Below are 18,855 nucleotides of genomic sequence, written 5' to 3' on the forward strand. Positions count from 1 at the left end.
CACCTATGGTGGTGGAAGTAGGAGTCTTGTGATGCCATTGAGAATGTGGAGGCAAGGTTGGCCAAGGTAAAGCTAGCCATGACAGATGTTGGAGAGGGTATGAATTTGATTGAGTAAAACACAAAGAGGGCTTAAAGGATCCAAGGGAATAGATCCAAGACCTTAGAAAGGGCATGCTAGCCTCACAAGTTCAACGAGTGTTACATGAGGAATTCATGCCCTTCTAAGACAAGGTCATGAGCATGCTTGCTAGCTTGGAGTCAAGGATGGAGTCCTTAGCAACATGTATAGAAACTCATGATAAAGAAGTACATCAAGAACCGACCATTTATAAGAGTGTGGTTTCTACTCAAGTCACAACCACTCATAAGGCACCTAGGGTAGAGATACCAAAGCCACATGTCTTCAATGGCAAGAAGGATGCTAAGGACATAAACAACTTTTTGTGGCACATGCATGGAGTGGTATTTTGAGGTGACAACACTAACTGATGAGGCCGTTAAGGTACACACTGCAACCCTCTACCTTATCGACATGATTACTCTATGGTGGCGTCAGAGGTATGTTGATATAGAAAAAGGCGATTGCATTATAGACAAATAAGATGCCTTTAAGAGGGAGATTAATAGACAATTATACTCAAAAGATGTACCTTACTTAGCAAGAAAGAACATGAAGTGTCTCAAGCACATAGACTTGATCATGAGTACATCAAGGAGTTCTCTACACTCATGCTTGAGATTCCTAAAATGATAGAGGGGTTGTTCAACTTCATAGACAACCCATAAAGTTGGACCACATGAGCTAAGATGTTGTGGTGTCTAAGACCTTGCCATGACCATGGTAGTGGTGGTGTCCTTAGTGGAGTACAAGAGGGGAGACTTCTCCAAGCCAAAGCCATTATCGAAGGGTAACCATGCTAAAAGTGGGGGAGATAAAAGGCCGAAGAGCTACAACTCCTCTAAAGAATGATTGAACAAGACCTGTAATGTCAAGGAAGACAAGGACAAGGGTAAGGGCAAGGGCAAACGGGAGGAGTTCACTCTTAAGACTAGTTGCTTCCTATGCGATAGTTCACACTGGGAATGAGACTGCCTTAAAAGGAAGACCCTTAATGCCATGATTGATAAGAAGGAAAAAAAGTGATGCTCATATCGGGTCAATGTAGCTCCTAAATGCCTTTAAGACTAAGTCGGTGCCTAAGACACCTCTCAACAAAGAGTTGATGTATGTAAAAGCCTATGTGAATGACAAGCCTGCCGAGGCCATGATGGACAAGGGTGCCATACACAATTGTCTTTGTGGATAAGGTAAAGAAACTAAAGCTCCATGCATCCAAGGAAGGTCAAGGGCTTATGGGAGTCAATTTTGCTACCAAGCCACTCTAAGATGTAGCATGAGGGGTTATCCTACATATTGACTCTTGGGAAGGCAAGATGGGCTTTATAGTGGCATTGATGGATGGCTTCAACGTTGTGTAAGAGATGGACTTCCTATGCAAGGTCAAGATAGTGCAATTATCCTTTCTATGTTCCATGATATCTTGGAGAAGGAGACACCATTTGTAGTCCTTATGGTCACCAAAGGTATGCTCATAACCCTTTTGTTATGAGCTATGCAAGTGAAAAAAGGGTTAAAGAAGAAGTAGGTGACCTACTTGGCTACACTTAAGGAGGGGAACCTTTAACTAAGGCAATCAAGGGAATCCTTGATGAGTTTAAGGGCATGATACCACTTGAGTTGCTTAAAAGGCTCCCTCAAAGAGGAAAAAAGATTATCAAGTCCAGTTGGAGTTGGTAGTTAAGCCTCCTTCCATGTGGCCATTTAGCTCGTTGAAGAAGGTAACTTCATAGATATATTCGAAATCATCCTCTACTTCATATCTATTCCATATACAATATATTTGTTATTGAGACTATATTCGATTCTTCTAAAGTTTAAGGAAAAAGAAAAATAAGAAAAAGTATTAATTTCTTTTTCATGAAAAAATCAAGAGAGAAAATTAAACATTTAAAAGAAAAAAAATACATTTTTTCAACTTTTCTTTTATTTAATTCTAAGCAAAGGGAGAATAAATTAAAACTATTTAGCATATTTTTCTCTATTTTTTTTGTGATATTTTCCTTATCTTTTCTTTATATTATTTAAATGTAAGAAAATTGCTTTCTTTTATTGTTTTATTTTTCTCTTTTTGATACTCTTTAAGAAACCAAATACCCTTTTAAAAAAAAAAGATTGAAATGATTAAATATTCTTAAGATTGAATTTGATTTAATACCTATTTTTATATTACTCAATTACCAAAACTTGTGGGACATCCCGACCCAAATCCATGGCTATTTATATGATTTGAAAACTATGATATTTAATTAATAATCCTAGAAAGGATTATCCAAGTTGACCCACATGATGCCCTACATTTATATACATATTGTAAATCGTAATCACTTCCCTCATTTTGATGACTTTTATATATGAAGACCATGCTGCCGTGTAGTTGTCAGTAGATGACTTGATTCATTCCCACTCGGTCCAACCCTAAAAAGGTTGGCCTAGTCAAACCATCTTTCTCAGAAAACCACAATGCCACTAGTCAACCGTCACCAGGGACTACAAAGAGGAAGACCAACCCCTTTATAAATCAACTCTCGATCCCCTCAACTCTCACCTTTCAGAAAAGATCCAGAGATAGAAAAACAATACATATAAAACAAAAACGTTCCATTCCTTGTTTGAAAAATGGGATTCACTTGTAGGAAAAGCCTCTTCATGATGCTATTTCCTTTCCTAGTTTTCTCTGTTAACCAAACTTTCATAAACTTTATGCGGAAATAATTATTTTTGAAAACAATTTTGGATACATAAAACAAATAAATGGAAGTACTAAAATAATGATCATATTCTTACCTTGATCCATGAAGTGAGATTGAGTCACCTTGTGAATTGTATTGTCAAGGTCTTCAACTCACTACTCTCATATAGTGGATGGGTCACTTGTGTGGTGTATGTTGTTAAAAAATAAACAACAAGAAAGAAAAAGACATAAGAATGAGAGTGTGGCTTGGGACCTCAATTTATAATAAGTTGTACATCTCTTAGTCTTCCCATCAAAGACTATATGAGAGTTATACTCATTATTTACACTCATTATGTACAAATTAATGGGTAATGGTGGGTTATGAACTTGAATGCATCCGTATAATTGCAGAGGTTATACCTTTCCATTTTCCTCCATTACTCATAAACATAATGTACAAATAAATTTCATAAAGACGGGGTTACAAAAATTGTAACACCACATTCATATGAGTAAAATTTTCTAACTCCCCATTTGTAATTTGAGTCTTCCATACATAAGACTCTTGGATGCCCAATCAATTGATTCACCTACCTATCAATTGATACCCTTAAATAATATTCATATAAATATAATTATATATGGTCACACATTATAGGAAAAAAAGCTAACATTCTCAAGTTGGAGGATCGGAGAAGTTGAAGCAGTGAGGCCTTTGCATGGCGGAGAGCAATGGGCTGAGGAAAATGGTCTATTGCGTCAATCCCCGCAGGCTAGTCCTGTGCCACCATATGGTCCCAGTTCGTGCACACACATCCCTCGAGAGAGAGGAGGCAGGTGCGCCTTGAATGAAATGAATGTAGCTGGCCGTGTTGGGCTTGCGCCGCCTGCATTTCCCAATTTTGTGATAGATGTTGCCGTGGCTTCCGTTGCTTAGGATAGCCATGCTCAAGATCAAAGCTCGTAGGCTTGGCTTTAGAGTTGGGTCATTGTAGATGACTTATTTTTATTTTTATTTTTATTTTTATTTTTATCTTGTGTTTTTTTTTTTTGTCGTGTGTTTTGAGCGACCAATTCGGAAGAAGAGAAAAATGATGCATCAAATGTCACACCTAACTTCAAACTAGGATTTTTTTTAAGAACCCTACCCGCCTATGACATGTAAATTAAATCTTAGATAAACTAATGTTTTACAAGCATTAGAATCAAGTTTGAATTTATTTACCCATTCAAGCCTCATTGTGGATGAAAATCTTTGTAAAGTTATTATTGATTTGGAAATCAAGTTATAGAAAAAACTCATCCCCAAGAAAAATAGGATGGTTCATAGACTTTTTTCTTTTTAATAGTCGATCTTTTAATGACATTATTAAGATAAATAATTTTGTTCTTTTTTTAAACAAAAAGGTATACATTAGCTCATGCAAGATTAGTAAGAGTGCGTTTGGAAGTGATTATATGAAACGTTTATAGTCCAAAATTTAGAGAAAATGCTTTTACAAAATATATTTTAAGTAAAAACACTATCAAATGCACCTAACATCACTTTTAAAGACACTAAACTCTTTTGAAGTTTCATTTTCAAAATTTGAAATAGATTATGAAAATAACTCATGAAATATTAAATTATTCTTAGAACTCGCATTCTACCTTTTATTAATGCAAAAGATAACCAAAGAATTACTTTAATCTTAAATCAATTAATGTGAAAACAAAATCAATAAACATGAAAATAATATTAAAAATATATTTCAAATTTTGAATTAAATATTTAATTATTATAAAAACCAAGTTTATTGTTTAAAGTTTTTAAGGAATGAAAAAGGGGTAATTATTCCTAAATTATCTAAACATTCCCTCTTATATGTTATTATTTATTTCCCAAAACTCTTACCTATTTTTTGTGATATTTTCTTGCAATTCTGCCCTAAAAATATTGTAAATGATATATTTATATACAAAATGGAAAATTCATAATTGATTAAATTTTGAAGATATCTATCCTTTACTTCTCTTTGCTCATGATTGACAAAGAAGATGGATGACTAAGATAGTGTTTGACAAATTAATTTAATGACTTTATATAATTTCATAACTTAATTTAAGTTATTATTAGATTAAGATATTGTTTGATTTTGCTTTTGAGAAGTCAAAAACTCTTTTTTTTTTTTTATATTTAAAATCAATAAAAACTTTTATGCATGTTTTATTAATTTTGTTCAAAGAATTTATGATTTTATTAATACAAAAAAAGAAATATTACTTTTTATAGAAACAATATTTTTACTTTCATATTTAGTGGAACTTTTATAATGCCAACACTATTTTTTTACCAAATTTAAATTAAATTTAACTTAAGTTATTAAGTAATAAGTATTAAATTTTACCAAACCCACTTTAATGTTATAACTTAAAGGTAAAAATAATTTTAATCAATAAATCAAAATAATTAACTTATTTTAAATCATTGATTTCCTTTTGTCCATACCAATGATTTAAAAATTGGATCGGACTGACCGATTCAATTGGTTGAATCATCAACCAAACCCTAGTCTGGTTCGGTTAAGCTTTTGAGTGGGAAGGGGCTTTGAACCGGTGTCGAATCGGACTGTCTGGTTTTCAGTTTTCTATGAACCGGTCAACATGTGGGTAAACCCACCCACCAGGCAGTCCATTGAGCAACTTTCCTCTTCCTTTAGGTGTAGGTTATTTATAGAGTAGTTTTGTAGGTTATTCATAGAGCTCATTAAATTTGTGAGTTTCTGATGTGGGATGTGATTATACAGAAAAATAAATGCTACTCTATGGCATTAAGAGGACAACCATCATGGTGCGCAATTCCTTTATTAAATATAGGTAACAATATTTTATATTAATGCTCTTTGCAATTCTTTATAATAATTATTAACAATAAATATGAAAATAATATAAATTAATTAATATAATATTTTTAAAATAATAAAATGCATAGATATGTAGATAAAATTAAACGTTATAATTTTCTTCTCATATGTAAATATTATACATATTCTATTTAATAAAATTTGATATATTAATACATTTATATTTATGTTTATCAATTAATAGATATATTAAATACAAAAAAATGAAATGCTATAATTTTAATATTATATATATATATATATATATATATATATATATATATATAATTTTTTTAAAATTATTCTTAATTTTAATAAAATATAAATTATATATTTATGACATTATCGGTTCGACCACGGTTTGACCATCGGTCTGATCAGTGAACTGTGAACCAGTAACTTTTCTGATTCAATGACCGGTTCGGTTATGAAAACATTGGTCTATACACACATCTAATGAGAATATCTTGTATGTCAATGCCTCCACGTCGGTGATTCATATAATTTTATAGCTAAATATATTATTGTTATTTTACGATTCTATAAGACATTTAATATGAACATTTACCAAATAAATTTATTATTTAATATTAATACAAGTAAATATTAATTTAATTTTTAAAAGGCAAATATAAGTTGAAATTAATAAGAATAATATGTCAATTTGATGATTTAGTACAAATATTAAGTTAATGTTATTGAATAATCTTAATACTTAAAATATAAATTAAATAATAAATTTTAAGTTCACAATTTAAAAATAATTTAACTTCAAATCGACTTAAGTCATAAATAAAACATATTGAGTTTTATCAAACATTTTGTAAATCAAATAATATTTGGACAATTTTATGCATGTGTGAATAGGATTGCAACTTGAATTGGTCTAATTTGTGCCCAATGTAGGGCTCGAGTTGAAGGATAAACTTTAAATAAGTTAAGGTTGGACTTGGGTTGGAAAAATATCAATTAAAAAAATATCAAGGTTGGTGTGGGTTCATGATTCGAGCAATCTACCAAAGCCCGAACCCGCACATAATTATTAATTATAAATTGAAGCAATTGGAAAGTTATATATATATATATATATATATATATATATATATATATATATGTATATATATCTTGCCATAAAAATTTCTTAAAATTGCAGACACACTTGAGTTATCAGGGGATCAGAATTTGATAATATATCGATTTTTCATCTAGTAAGAAGAGTAAGGGGTAGATTGACCCATATGCATGGAGATGGAACGTTTGCATGGTCACAAGCCAAGAGACAATTAACAGTACCTGTAATTCCAAATGATGGTCTATTCTCTAGAAATAGGCACATAAACACATACCATATATATATGTCTCATATGCCACCTCAATGTTTGTTTCCCTTGGCTGATCAAAAATCACTTAATTAAAATAATAATAATAATAATAATCAAAGAAGAAATTAAAATCCATCTAAATTAGCCTTAAACAAAGTCAGGAGAGACCAAAATTTAAGTTGAAAAGGGAGTCAGGAAGATGAATTGTTACAGAAGTCAAATTTCAAACCATATGTTGGGAAACTTTAGAATTGGGTTTGAATCCATTTTTAAGTCTTCTATGCATTCGACCCTCACTCTCCGGTTTCTTCCTCTCTTTTTTGGATCACATGCTGAATGAAGTTACCTTTGAAACATTCCGTTGATTTTTGGCAGTCAAATAAATAAGAGAGCATAACCACAGAAAACTGCTTCCAAAGTGATATCCGCTGCTCCGTAGACCACTCCATTGAAATCAGCGCTGACCTGTCGACCTAAAAATTGAGTTATAGATTTTTATATTCTTCTAGAGACGAATACCATATTTTTTTTCTAGAATTGCAGTCCCTTTCCTAAAATCTGTGGAGACAAAAATGATGAAAAAGAAAAAAAACACATTAATTAGATATGAAACGATGATGCTAAGTTTCGAGACAAGTAAAGCCCAACGATGCGTGTATTATGTGGGATGAGTCAAACCCCACAGAAAGTTAAGCCTGAAAAAGATCATATGACATCAAGATTAACTTGATCTTATCGACAACCAATTGGTTTATAGTTAATTAAGCTCTTGATCCTAATAAGTGATAGTTGCAAGAGCCCCATGTTGGGAAAGAGATTGTTAGGTATGTAACAATACTGGGAGCTCATGTTGGGCGAGGGATTGTTAGATATGCAATAATGCTACTCTCGAAAAAAAATGACCTTAGGATGAGATACCACTATAAGCCCTAAGAAGATTTTAGTTTCATAGATTTTCTATAAAAGAATTTATAATTGAGTGGCATTAACGTTTCAAGAAATTCACTGAAATGGGTTTACATTCCTCATGGTAGGGCAATCTGTGTAATCAATGAACTCTCAGGTCCCATCTATGAAGAAGCCGAAGCTGAAGCCGAATCCATAACGAGGGGATATTAAAATTTGTTGTATCAATCCTTACCCCATCGACATTAAAAATGATTGTACCCTTACCCCATAGAAAAATTTGGGTTAGTTTGGACCTCTCAAGAGCCTAATTGCTTCTATGTCTTCTCCCAATAGATCCATAAATATAGATGAAAACAATAGGATAAGCCTATATGCAAAGACAAATAAAAGTTTGTTCAACCCAAAAGAAAAATAAGGGACATGTATGCTATAAAATTTGATTGAAAAACCTAATACTAGCCGTCTTCAAAATGTCTTAGCAGTTGGATGGTAAGGATTTTGATTGAAAAACCTACTATTCCTAGTGTCCAAAATGCTTGTCTTATCAAGGCAAATCCACCCTATGTTGATATATATATATATATATATATATATATATATATATATATATTCTACTTTCTAATAAAAGTAAATCACTGATTAATGGACTATTAAGTTTTAGACGTTCAAAAGATCAATGATCATCAGAAAAGAAACAAGCAAAAATTTGTTCATGATTCAATTAATTTTCTTTTTTTTATTTTTGTATCAAGAAGTGTACAAACTTCACATGGTTACAGCACACATCAAGAGCCAAAGTAATACACAGAAACGCGTTGAACTCGTCCATGTTGTTCGTTGAACAAAAAATTTATCAAAAGAAGAAAAATAAAATACAGATACTAAAGCCAAAATGACCTGAAAATCAGTTTATTCAGATGACAAACACGACAATAAACTACGTATACTTGGAGCTGATGGCTTGTAAAAATGTCACTTGTGCATGGTAGCCTTGACAGCCGGAGCGGTGGCATGTGTTCTTGCAGGAGATGCAGGCGGCCTTTTGCAAGGGGGGGCTTCAACGGGGGTTTCCCCACATGGATTTGGGCCAGGAGGAGGGACAGGACCCCTTTGCTGAACCCTAGCAGCATTGTGTGGCTGGACACTCAGAAGAAAAACAAGTGCTATGACAGTAAAAACAACGTTGAGAAACCTCATGATAGTCTTGGTGGTGAGGCAAACAGGCTAGGAGATGAAATACAAATAAATTGGATATGTGGATGATATGCATATGAAGAGGAGATCATGTTAATTGTTATTTATATGCATGCATATCCACTTTGATTTTTCATTGTTTGATTTGTTTGAAGGTTTTGGATTCTTGACTATTAGGTTTTGGCACGAGATGACTGGAAATTGAACGGTCATAAAGAAGAAACTGCCCTTGAATTACCTGAATTGAGGCATGATAGGAACGTGTTAAAATTGAGGCTTGAGTGGGGTTTGGTCACAGAGTTCTGGATGTTAAACTGCTTTTTCTCGTAACATACACTGCTAATTAAGAATTGATCATCCTTTGCAGATGATTCCACTCACATGCACCGACCTTTCCATTATCGTCAAGACCTAAGACACAGTGCGTGTCCTTGAATGGGTCATCATCCGGGGTGTATACGCATATACATACCATTTCCACACCACAAAGCTTGTTTATGATCATGTTTTCTTCTGTTCAAATCTCTTGAGAAAATGCAAGAAGAATGCATATAAAACTTTTCTCCCTTTTTCCCCAAAGGCACATGATAAAAGTGTTAATGGGTTGGTTAAGTTATGGGTACGTTCTCAATATATTTATATACCTATGGTTCGAAGTTATGGTCTTGGTTATTAATTTGGGAGGTCTTGAGGTACATCGGTCTCGGTATCTTCGATTGGTATCGGGCGACATACAAAATATATATAATTAAATATACTTTTTTTATTATAAAGTTTTAAGTTTAATTATATTTAATATTATTTAAATAGACATAAAAATATGTTTATTATTTTTTAATATTAAAAGTTGTTTTATTTCATATCTTCATATTAAATTTAATTAACTATAAAAATTTTCAATTGTTAATATTGATACAAGTAATTATTAATTTTTTAGTAATATGTTATTGAATAAAATTTAATTTATACATCTTATTCAATTGTATTAAAAAATTTAGTAATTTATTTAAAATATAATTAAATTAAATTGTTATAATTTTTGTTTACATTTCAATTTATTTCATTATATTCATTACCCATGGTATAAATACCACTACATTCATTACCCATTTTATAAATACCCTAACACCGATGGGTAAACCCATTACCTCATTACTCAAGACGCATTTATTCATCTCCTCCATCCTCTTCTTCTCTTTCAAACCCATTTTTTTTTTCTTTCTTTGCAGCAAGATGAATGGGAATAAAACCATCCACCCATCCTCTTCTTCTCTTTCAACAACCCTCCCCCCCTCCATGCATCCAAGGAAGACCCTTAATGTCATGATTGATAAGAAGGAAAAAAAAGTGATGCTCATATTGGGTCAATGTAGTTCCTAAATGCCTTTAAGACTAAGTTGGTGCCTAAGACTCCTCTCAACAAAGGGTTGATGTATGTAAAAGCCTATGTCAATGACAAGCCCACCGAGGCCATGGTGGACAAGGGTGCCATACACAATCGACTTTGTGGATAAGGTAAAGAAACTAAAGTTCCATGCATCCAAGGAAGGTCAATGTCTTATGGGAGTCAATTTTGCTACCAAGCCACTCTAAGATGTAGCATGGGGGGTTACCCTACATATACACTTGGGAAGGCAAGATGGACTTTATAGTGGCATTGATGGATGACTTCAACGTTGTGTTAGAGATGGACTTCCTATGCAAGGTCAAGATAGTGTGACTATCCTTTCTATGTTCCATGATATCTTGGAGAAGGAGACACCATTTGTAGTCCTTATGGTCACCAAAGGTATGCTCATAACCCTTTTGTTATCAACTATGCAAGTGAAAAAGGGGTCAAAGAAGTAGGTAACCTACTTGGCTACACTTAAGGAGGGGAACCCTTACCTAAGGCAATCAATGGAATCCTTGATGAGTTTAAGGGCATGAAACCACTTGAGTTGCTTAAAAGGCTCCCTCAAAGAGGAAAAAAGATTATCAAGTCCAGTTGGAGTTGGTAGTTAAGCCTCCTTCCATGTGGCCATTTAGCTAGTTGGAGAAGGTAACTTCATAGATATATCCAAAATCATCATCTACTTCATATCTATTCCATATACAATATATTTGTTATTGAGACTGTATTTGATTCTTCAAAAGTTTAAGGAAAAAGAAAAATAAGAAAAAGTATTAATTTCTTTTTCATGAAAAATCAAGAGAGAAAATTAAACATTTAAAAGAAAAAAAAAATACATTTTTTCAACTTTTCTTTTATCTAATTCTAAGCAAAGTGAGAAGAAATTAAAACTATTTAGCATATTTCTCTTTTATTTTTGTGATATTTTTCCTTATCTTTTCTTTATATTATTTAAACGTAAGAAAATTACTTTCTTTTATGGTTTTATTTTTCTCTTTTTGATACTCTTTAAGAAACCAAATACCCTAAAAAAATTAATTGAAGTGATTAAATATTCTTAAGATTGAATTTGATTTAATACCTATTTTTATATTACTCAATTACCAAAACTTGTGGAACATCCCGACCCAAATCCATGGCTATTTATATGATTTGAAAACTATGACATTTAATTAAGAATCCTAGAAAGGATTATCCAAGTTGACCCACATGATGCCCTACATTTATATACATATTGTAAATCGTAATCACTTCCCTCATTTTGATGACTTTTATATGTGAAGACCATGCTTCCGTGTAGTTGTTAGTAGATGACTTGATTCATTCCCACTCGGTTCAACCTTGAAAATGTAGGCCTAGTCAAACCATCTTTCTTAGAAAACCATAATGCCACTAGTCAACCGTCACTAGGGACTACAAAAAAGAAGGCCAACCCCTTTATAAATCAACTCTCGATCCCCTCAACTCTCACTTTCCAGAAAAGATCCAGAGATAGAAAAACAATACATATAAGACAAAAACGTTCCATTCCTTGTTTGAAAAATGGGATTCACTTGTAGGAAAAGCCTCTTCATGATGCTATTTCCTTTCCTAGTTTACTCAGGTTGGAGGATTGGAGAGCAATGGGCCAAGGGAAATGGTCTATTGCGTCAATCCCTGCAGGCCGGTCCGGTGCCACCATCTGGTCCTAGTCCGTGCACACACATCCCTCGACAGAGAAGAGGCAGGTGCACCTTGAATGAAATGAACGTAGGTGGCCGTGTTTTGGGCTTGCGCCGCCTGCGTTTCCCAATTTTGTGATAGATGTTGCTGTGGCTTCCGTTGCTTAGGATAGCCATGCTCAAGATCGAAGCTCGTAGGCTTGGCTTTGGAGTTGGGTCATTATAGATGACAAGCTGCTTTATTTTATTTTATTTTATTATTATTATTTGTAATCTTGTCTTTTTTTTTTTTTTTGGGCGTGTGTGTTCCGAGCGACCAATTGGGAAGAAAAGAAAAATGATGCATCAAATGTCACACCTATAAAATTATGATTTTTTAATAACCCTACCTGCATCAAGAAAAATGACGTATAAAATTAAATCTTAGATAAACCTATGTTTTACAAGCATTAGAATCAAGTTTGAATTTATTTACCCATTCAAGCCTCGTTGTGGATGAAAATCTTTGGAAAGTTATTATTGATTTGGAAATCAAGTCATAGAAAAAACTCATCTCCAAGAAAAATATGATGGTTCATAGACTTTGTTTGTTTTTGTTTTTATTTATTTATTTTTATTTTAAAAAAAATAATCTTTTAATGACATTATTAAGATATATAATTTTTGTTCTTTTTCTAAACAAAAAGGTGTACATTAGCTCACGTAAGATTGGTAAGAGTGTGTTTGATGGTGATTATATGAAACGTTTTTAGTTAAAAAATCTTAAAAGATAACGCTTTCACAAAAAACATTTCAAGTAAAAACATTGTCAAGTGCACCTAACATCACTTTTAAATGCACTAAACTCTTTTAAAGTTTCATTTTCAAAATTTGAAATAAATTATAAAAATGACTCATGAAATCCCAAATTATTCTTAGAACTCCCATTCTACCCTTTATTAATGCAAAAGATAACCAAATAATTACTTTAATCTTATAAACAATCTTAATTTAATTTCAATTTAATTATGTTTGATGTTTTTTTTTTAAATTCTATAAGGTTTACTTCCAATTATAAAAATTAAATTAAATGTTATAGAATTAAATTTAATTTCTTTTTAACAATACATTATAATAATTCGATATAATATAAATTTTTACCAAAATTTTCTTACTACGATTTTTTGATAATTATGCAATAATAATTAAATTAATTCTCATAATATACTTAATATTCAAAATTTCAAAATCTAATCTCAATTATTTGATGTTTAAACCCAAAGATAAATTTAATTTTTGAAATTCCTACTCTTTATATATATGCCAATGGTAAAATTTTTAAACTATTGGCTTTTGAGTTTTCCAAAATTTCTCCCACTTAAATAATAACACGTGGATGTTCACCATTCTTTTTTACTATTTAACTAACTTTATGAAAACTTTCCTCATCCCTGAATTTGACGTATCATTAAAAACCTAGATATTACAATAGGACAAGTTGATGGCGGAGAGCAATGGGCTAAGAGAATTGGTTAGTTGCGTCAGTTTCTACCGGCAGGTCTCGTGCCGCCGTCTAATCCTAGTCCATGCACACACATCCCTAGATAGAGGGGAGGTAGGTGCACCTTGAATTAAATAAACGCAGCTGGCGGCGTTGGGCTTGCACCTCCTGCATTTCCCAATTTTGTGATAAATGTTGTTGCGGCTTCCGCTACTAAGGATGGCCATGCTCAAGATCGAAGCTCGTAGGCTTGGCTTTGGAGTTGGGTTATTGTAGATGACAAGCTTTTTATTTTTTTATTTTATTTTTGACGTGTGTGTTGGAGTGACCAATTCCGAAGAAAAGAAAAAGGTGGTCAAGAACTCTCATAACTTATGTAACTTCAAATGTATGGAGATTGATTTTATACTTTTTATTCCAATGAATTGTCACAAAGCTTAATTTACACATTAAGTTAAATGACTTCAAAGCACGTAAGAACTTCTATAGATGAACTCATTTATTTATTTTTTGCTAAGAAATTAAGAATCCTGTTAGGATGCCAGAAGATTTAAGTATGTTTGATAATTTTTTTAAAAAATAGTCTTTTATTTTTCATAACAAAAAACTAGAACACAAGTTTGATAATTAGAAAACATAACAATGTTTTAAAAAAAAAGAGGTATTTTCATAAATTATTTTTAAAAATAATGATAAAAATATGAAAAATGATTAAAAATAAAATAATATATAGAAAATTTATTTTAAAACATAGAAAACAAATTAAGAGTATCTCATGTCTTCAAATATACTTTTATTTTATAAAACATTAAATAACAGTTTTTGAAAACCGTTATCAAAAAACCATTTTTTATAAGTTTTTGTGAAAACACTTCTTAAATAAAGCTCTAGCCTTACAAATTTTTATTTTGACACAAATGTAAAATTTTCTATTAGGAATAAACATATATCGAAGCTTTAATTTTGTGCAACCAAATTTGACTTATTCTCTTCCTACATTTGGTTATCACTTTCAAATTCGTTAAGATAAAACTGGCTACTAAATAGAGATTTTTGGAATTATTTTGAAAAATAAGGATGAGTACACCTTAATCCTCCTTAATGTACTATAAATAAATAATGGAAGATAAATAAAATCAAATAAAAACGTGATAAATATCTAGGCTTCATTGAAATTGATACATTATATTACAACCAAATATTTAAATAATTTAAATATTAAGGTGGTGCTTGTTTTTTGACTGCATGGAAAAAAGTTAAAATATATTTTTTTTCTATTCAACTAAAAGTAACCTATTAATATCAACTAACATAATTAAAGTGAACTTATAATCAATAAACTTAGTATAATTATGTTGATTGATGTCAACAAGTTACTATTAACTAAATATAAAAAGTTAAATGTTTTATTTATTCAATAATAAAAAAAAACCACCTAAGGCTACTCAGAGTATCAATTAAGCTAGACTCGTCACAAGAATCTAAATTCAATGTAACATTATTGAGGAAGCATTAAGAGAAATTAAAGTATTAACAAATTAGAGAGATATTTTATAAAGTAATAGAATACTAAAAGTTAGAAAAAACAAATTGTAAGTCAAAAGATTAATTCAAAATGATGCATCAAAAGGTCATATCCAACTTCAAACTATGATTTTCTTAACAACCCTACCCGCCTATGATATATAAATTAAATCTTACATAAACCTATGTTTTACAAGCATTAGAATTAAGTTTGAATTTATTTACATATATGATATATGTTGCCCCCATTCAAGCCTCAATGTGGATGAAAATCTTTGTAACGTTATTATTGATTTGGAAATCAAGTCATAGAAAAAAACTCTTCCCCAGGAAAAGTATGATGGTTCATAGACCTTTTTTCTAATAACTTTTTAATTGCATTATTAAGATAAATAATTTTTGTTCTTATTGCAAAAGATAGCCAAAGAAGTACTTTAATCCTATATACAATTAGTGTGAAAACTAAATCAATAAACATGAAAATAATATTAAAAATATATTTCAAATTTTGAATTAATTATAAAAACCAAGTTTATCGTTTAAAATTTTTAAGGAATGAAAAAGGGGTAATTATTCCTAATAAATTCTCTAAAGATTCCCTGTGATATGTTGCATTTCTTTCCCAAAAATCTACCTAATTAATTTTGTGATCCTCCCATATAATTCTGCCCTAAAAAAATATTGTAAATGATATATTTATATAGAAAAAGGAAAATTCATGACTGATTAAATTTTGAAGATGTTTTTTCTTCATTTCTCTTTACTCGTGATTGACAAAAAAGATGGACAACTAAAATAGTGTTTGGTAAATCAATTTAATAACTTTATATGATTTTATAACTTAATATTAGATTAGATTAAGCTATTGTTTGGTTCGACTTTTAAAAAGTCAAAGAATCTTTTTTAAAATCAATAAAAACGTCTATACATATTTTACTAATTTTATTCAAAGAATTTATAATTTTAAAAAAAGTTAATATGAAAAAAAATGCTACTTTTTATAGAAACAATATTTTCACTTTCATATTTAATTAGGGCTGCAACTTAAGTGGATTTGTTTGGTTGACGGCTAACTTGAGCCCAACTCGAATTAAGAAACAATCAACTCAAGTTCAACTCAACCCGACCTCTAACCTATGATACTCAACCCAAGCCCAACTCAATCTTATTTTTCTAAACTCGGGTTGAATTAGGGTTGGTTGAGTTAAACTCAAGTTGATTAGGTTAAACTCGAGTTCATCAAGTTAGACTTGATTGGGTGGATTGATTGGGTTGCATGATTTAAAATCCATTCACAATGGTTTTTATAAAGCTTATTTCTATATATTTATACCAAAATTTAAATAATAAATAAGACAAAACTTTAAGATAACAATAAAAAAGTAAAATAAATTTATATATATTTAAAAAAAATGAAAAGTATATGATATAATTGTAATTCAACTTTTTTTAAAATATAAAAAGAAAATAAATATTATTATACAAGATAATAAATATTATAACAACTATAAAAATATTAAATCGAATTAGGGTTAGACTTTGGTTGTTTGAACCTTGATCCAAGGTTAACCCAAATTGAGCTCAGGTTAAGAAAACTTAATATGAACTTAGCCCAAATATTGAAAATGTTTGTCCAAACTCGCCCAAATATCAAGTTGGGTTTGGGTTGGATCGAGCCAACCTACTCAAGTTGCACCTTTATATTTAATGAAAATTTTATAGTGTTTAATAGTATCCTTTAAAAATTATGATTTTGGTTTTAGCTTCCAATGAAATCCAAACATAATAAGTTATCCCACATCCCACACAAGGTTTAAGTATATTTAATAAAATGACATAATGTTATAACTTAAAGTCAAAAATAATTTTAATTATTAAGTTAAAATAATTAACTTTATTTTAAATCCTTGATTTCTTTTTGTCCTATTTAGACACGTCTAGTGAGAGTATCTTTTATGTCAATGACTCTATATTTATGATTCATTTTTTTAAAATTAATAATTAATAGTTATTTTATGATTCTACAAGATATTTAATATGAATGTTTAGCAAATAAATTTATTATTTAATATTAAAGAAAGCAAATATTAATTTAAATTAAAAAAGTAAATATCAGTTAAAATCATGGTTTTAAAAACTGGACCAGACCGATGGGTTTGACCACTGGTTGGTCATGGTATAGGTTCGGTCCAACCTTCAGTGATCATGATTCCGGTTTGGTTCAGATAATTGAGCCAATAGAGGGTTGAACTGGGATCGGATTGGATGAATTGGCGGTTCGACTGGCCAATCAGATGAACTGACAGTTTGACCAACGAACCGGCTAGTTGCATTTGAATCGGACGGTTCAACCATTTAATTTTTTTTAACCCCCACCAAAACGAAGCCATTTGCCTTAGTATAAAAGAGATCAAGCCCAATAAGTTTTTAGTCTTGCAAATTAATGATTCTTGTATGCCTTTATAACCCACAATCCCTACATATTTTTTATCCATTTCGGATGTGGGATTAGTTAATGAGAAGAAAAAAATTTGCAAGCAAGAGAGCTTGAGCTAGGACCTTCAAGTGTAAAAATTGAAGTTTAACTACTAAGCTATGAAGCTTCTTCATTATATTATATTTGCAAATAAAAATATATAATAAAATTAATATCTTTTTCAAATTTTTATTGTATAAAACCCTGTCACATTGATTTCTATAATAATTATATAATGTAATTATAAAAATAATATAAATTAATTAATATAATAATTTAAAAATAATAAAATAAAAAAGACATCAAAATAAAATTAAATATTATATATATTTTTTCATTTTAAATATATCTTTATATTTAAATATTATATATGTTCTATTTAATAAAATTTAAAATATTAATATATTTATATTTCTCTTCATCATTTTATTTGATATGTCAAATATAAAAATGAAATATTATTAAAACTTTTAATTGTATATAATTTTAATTTTTTATAATTATTTAAAATTTTATATAATATATAAATTATTATTAATGACCTCACTATTGGTGCGGTTGTCAGAAATAACTTCAATTCTTTAAAACTCTTTTGGCATCTATCATCCCATATGAATTTAGCATCCTTCACCAATGTTCACAAAGAGGCCTTGCAAGCTTAGAGAAATCCTTGATGAACTTCCTACAGAACCCGACATGGCCAAGGAATTGCCTTACTCCTTTGACATTTGTTGGGGATGGCAACTTAATAATGAGTTCAACCTTTGCTTTGTCAACTTCAATGCCTTCCTTGGAGATGATGTGCCCAAGGACAATCCCTTGGTGTACCATGAAATGACACTTCTTTTAGTTAAGCACTAAGTCTTTCTCAATGCATCGGTTCAGAATAGCTTCTAAGTTGACCAAGCATTCATCAAATGTACTTCCATATATGGTGATATCATCCATAAAGACTTCTATAATACGCTCCACCATATCACTGAAAATGCTTAACATGTATATTTGGAAAGTTGCGGGTGCATTGCATAAGCCGAAAGGCATTCTCCTGTATGAATAGGTTCCAAATGGGCACGTGAAAGTGGTCTTCTCCTAGTCTTCAACATCAATTTCTATCTAAAAGTACCTGGAGTAGCCATCCAAGAAACAATAGAAAGGATGCCTAGAGACTCTCTCGAGAACCTGATCAGTAAAGGGCAACAAGAAATGGTCCTTCCTTG

Source organism: Vitis vinifera, chromosome 7 (genome assembly GCF_030704535.1).
Source record: "Vitis vinifera cultivar Pinot Noir 40024 chromosome 7, ASM3070453v1".
Classification (NCBI taxonomy): domain Eukaryota; kingdom Viridiplantae; phylum Streptophyta; class Magnoliopsida; order Vitales; family Vitaceae; genus Vitis; species Vitis vinifera.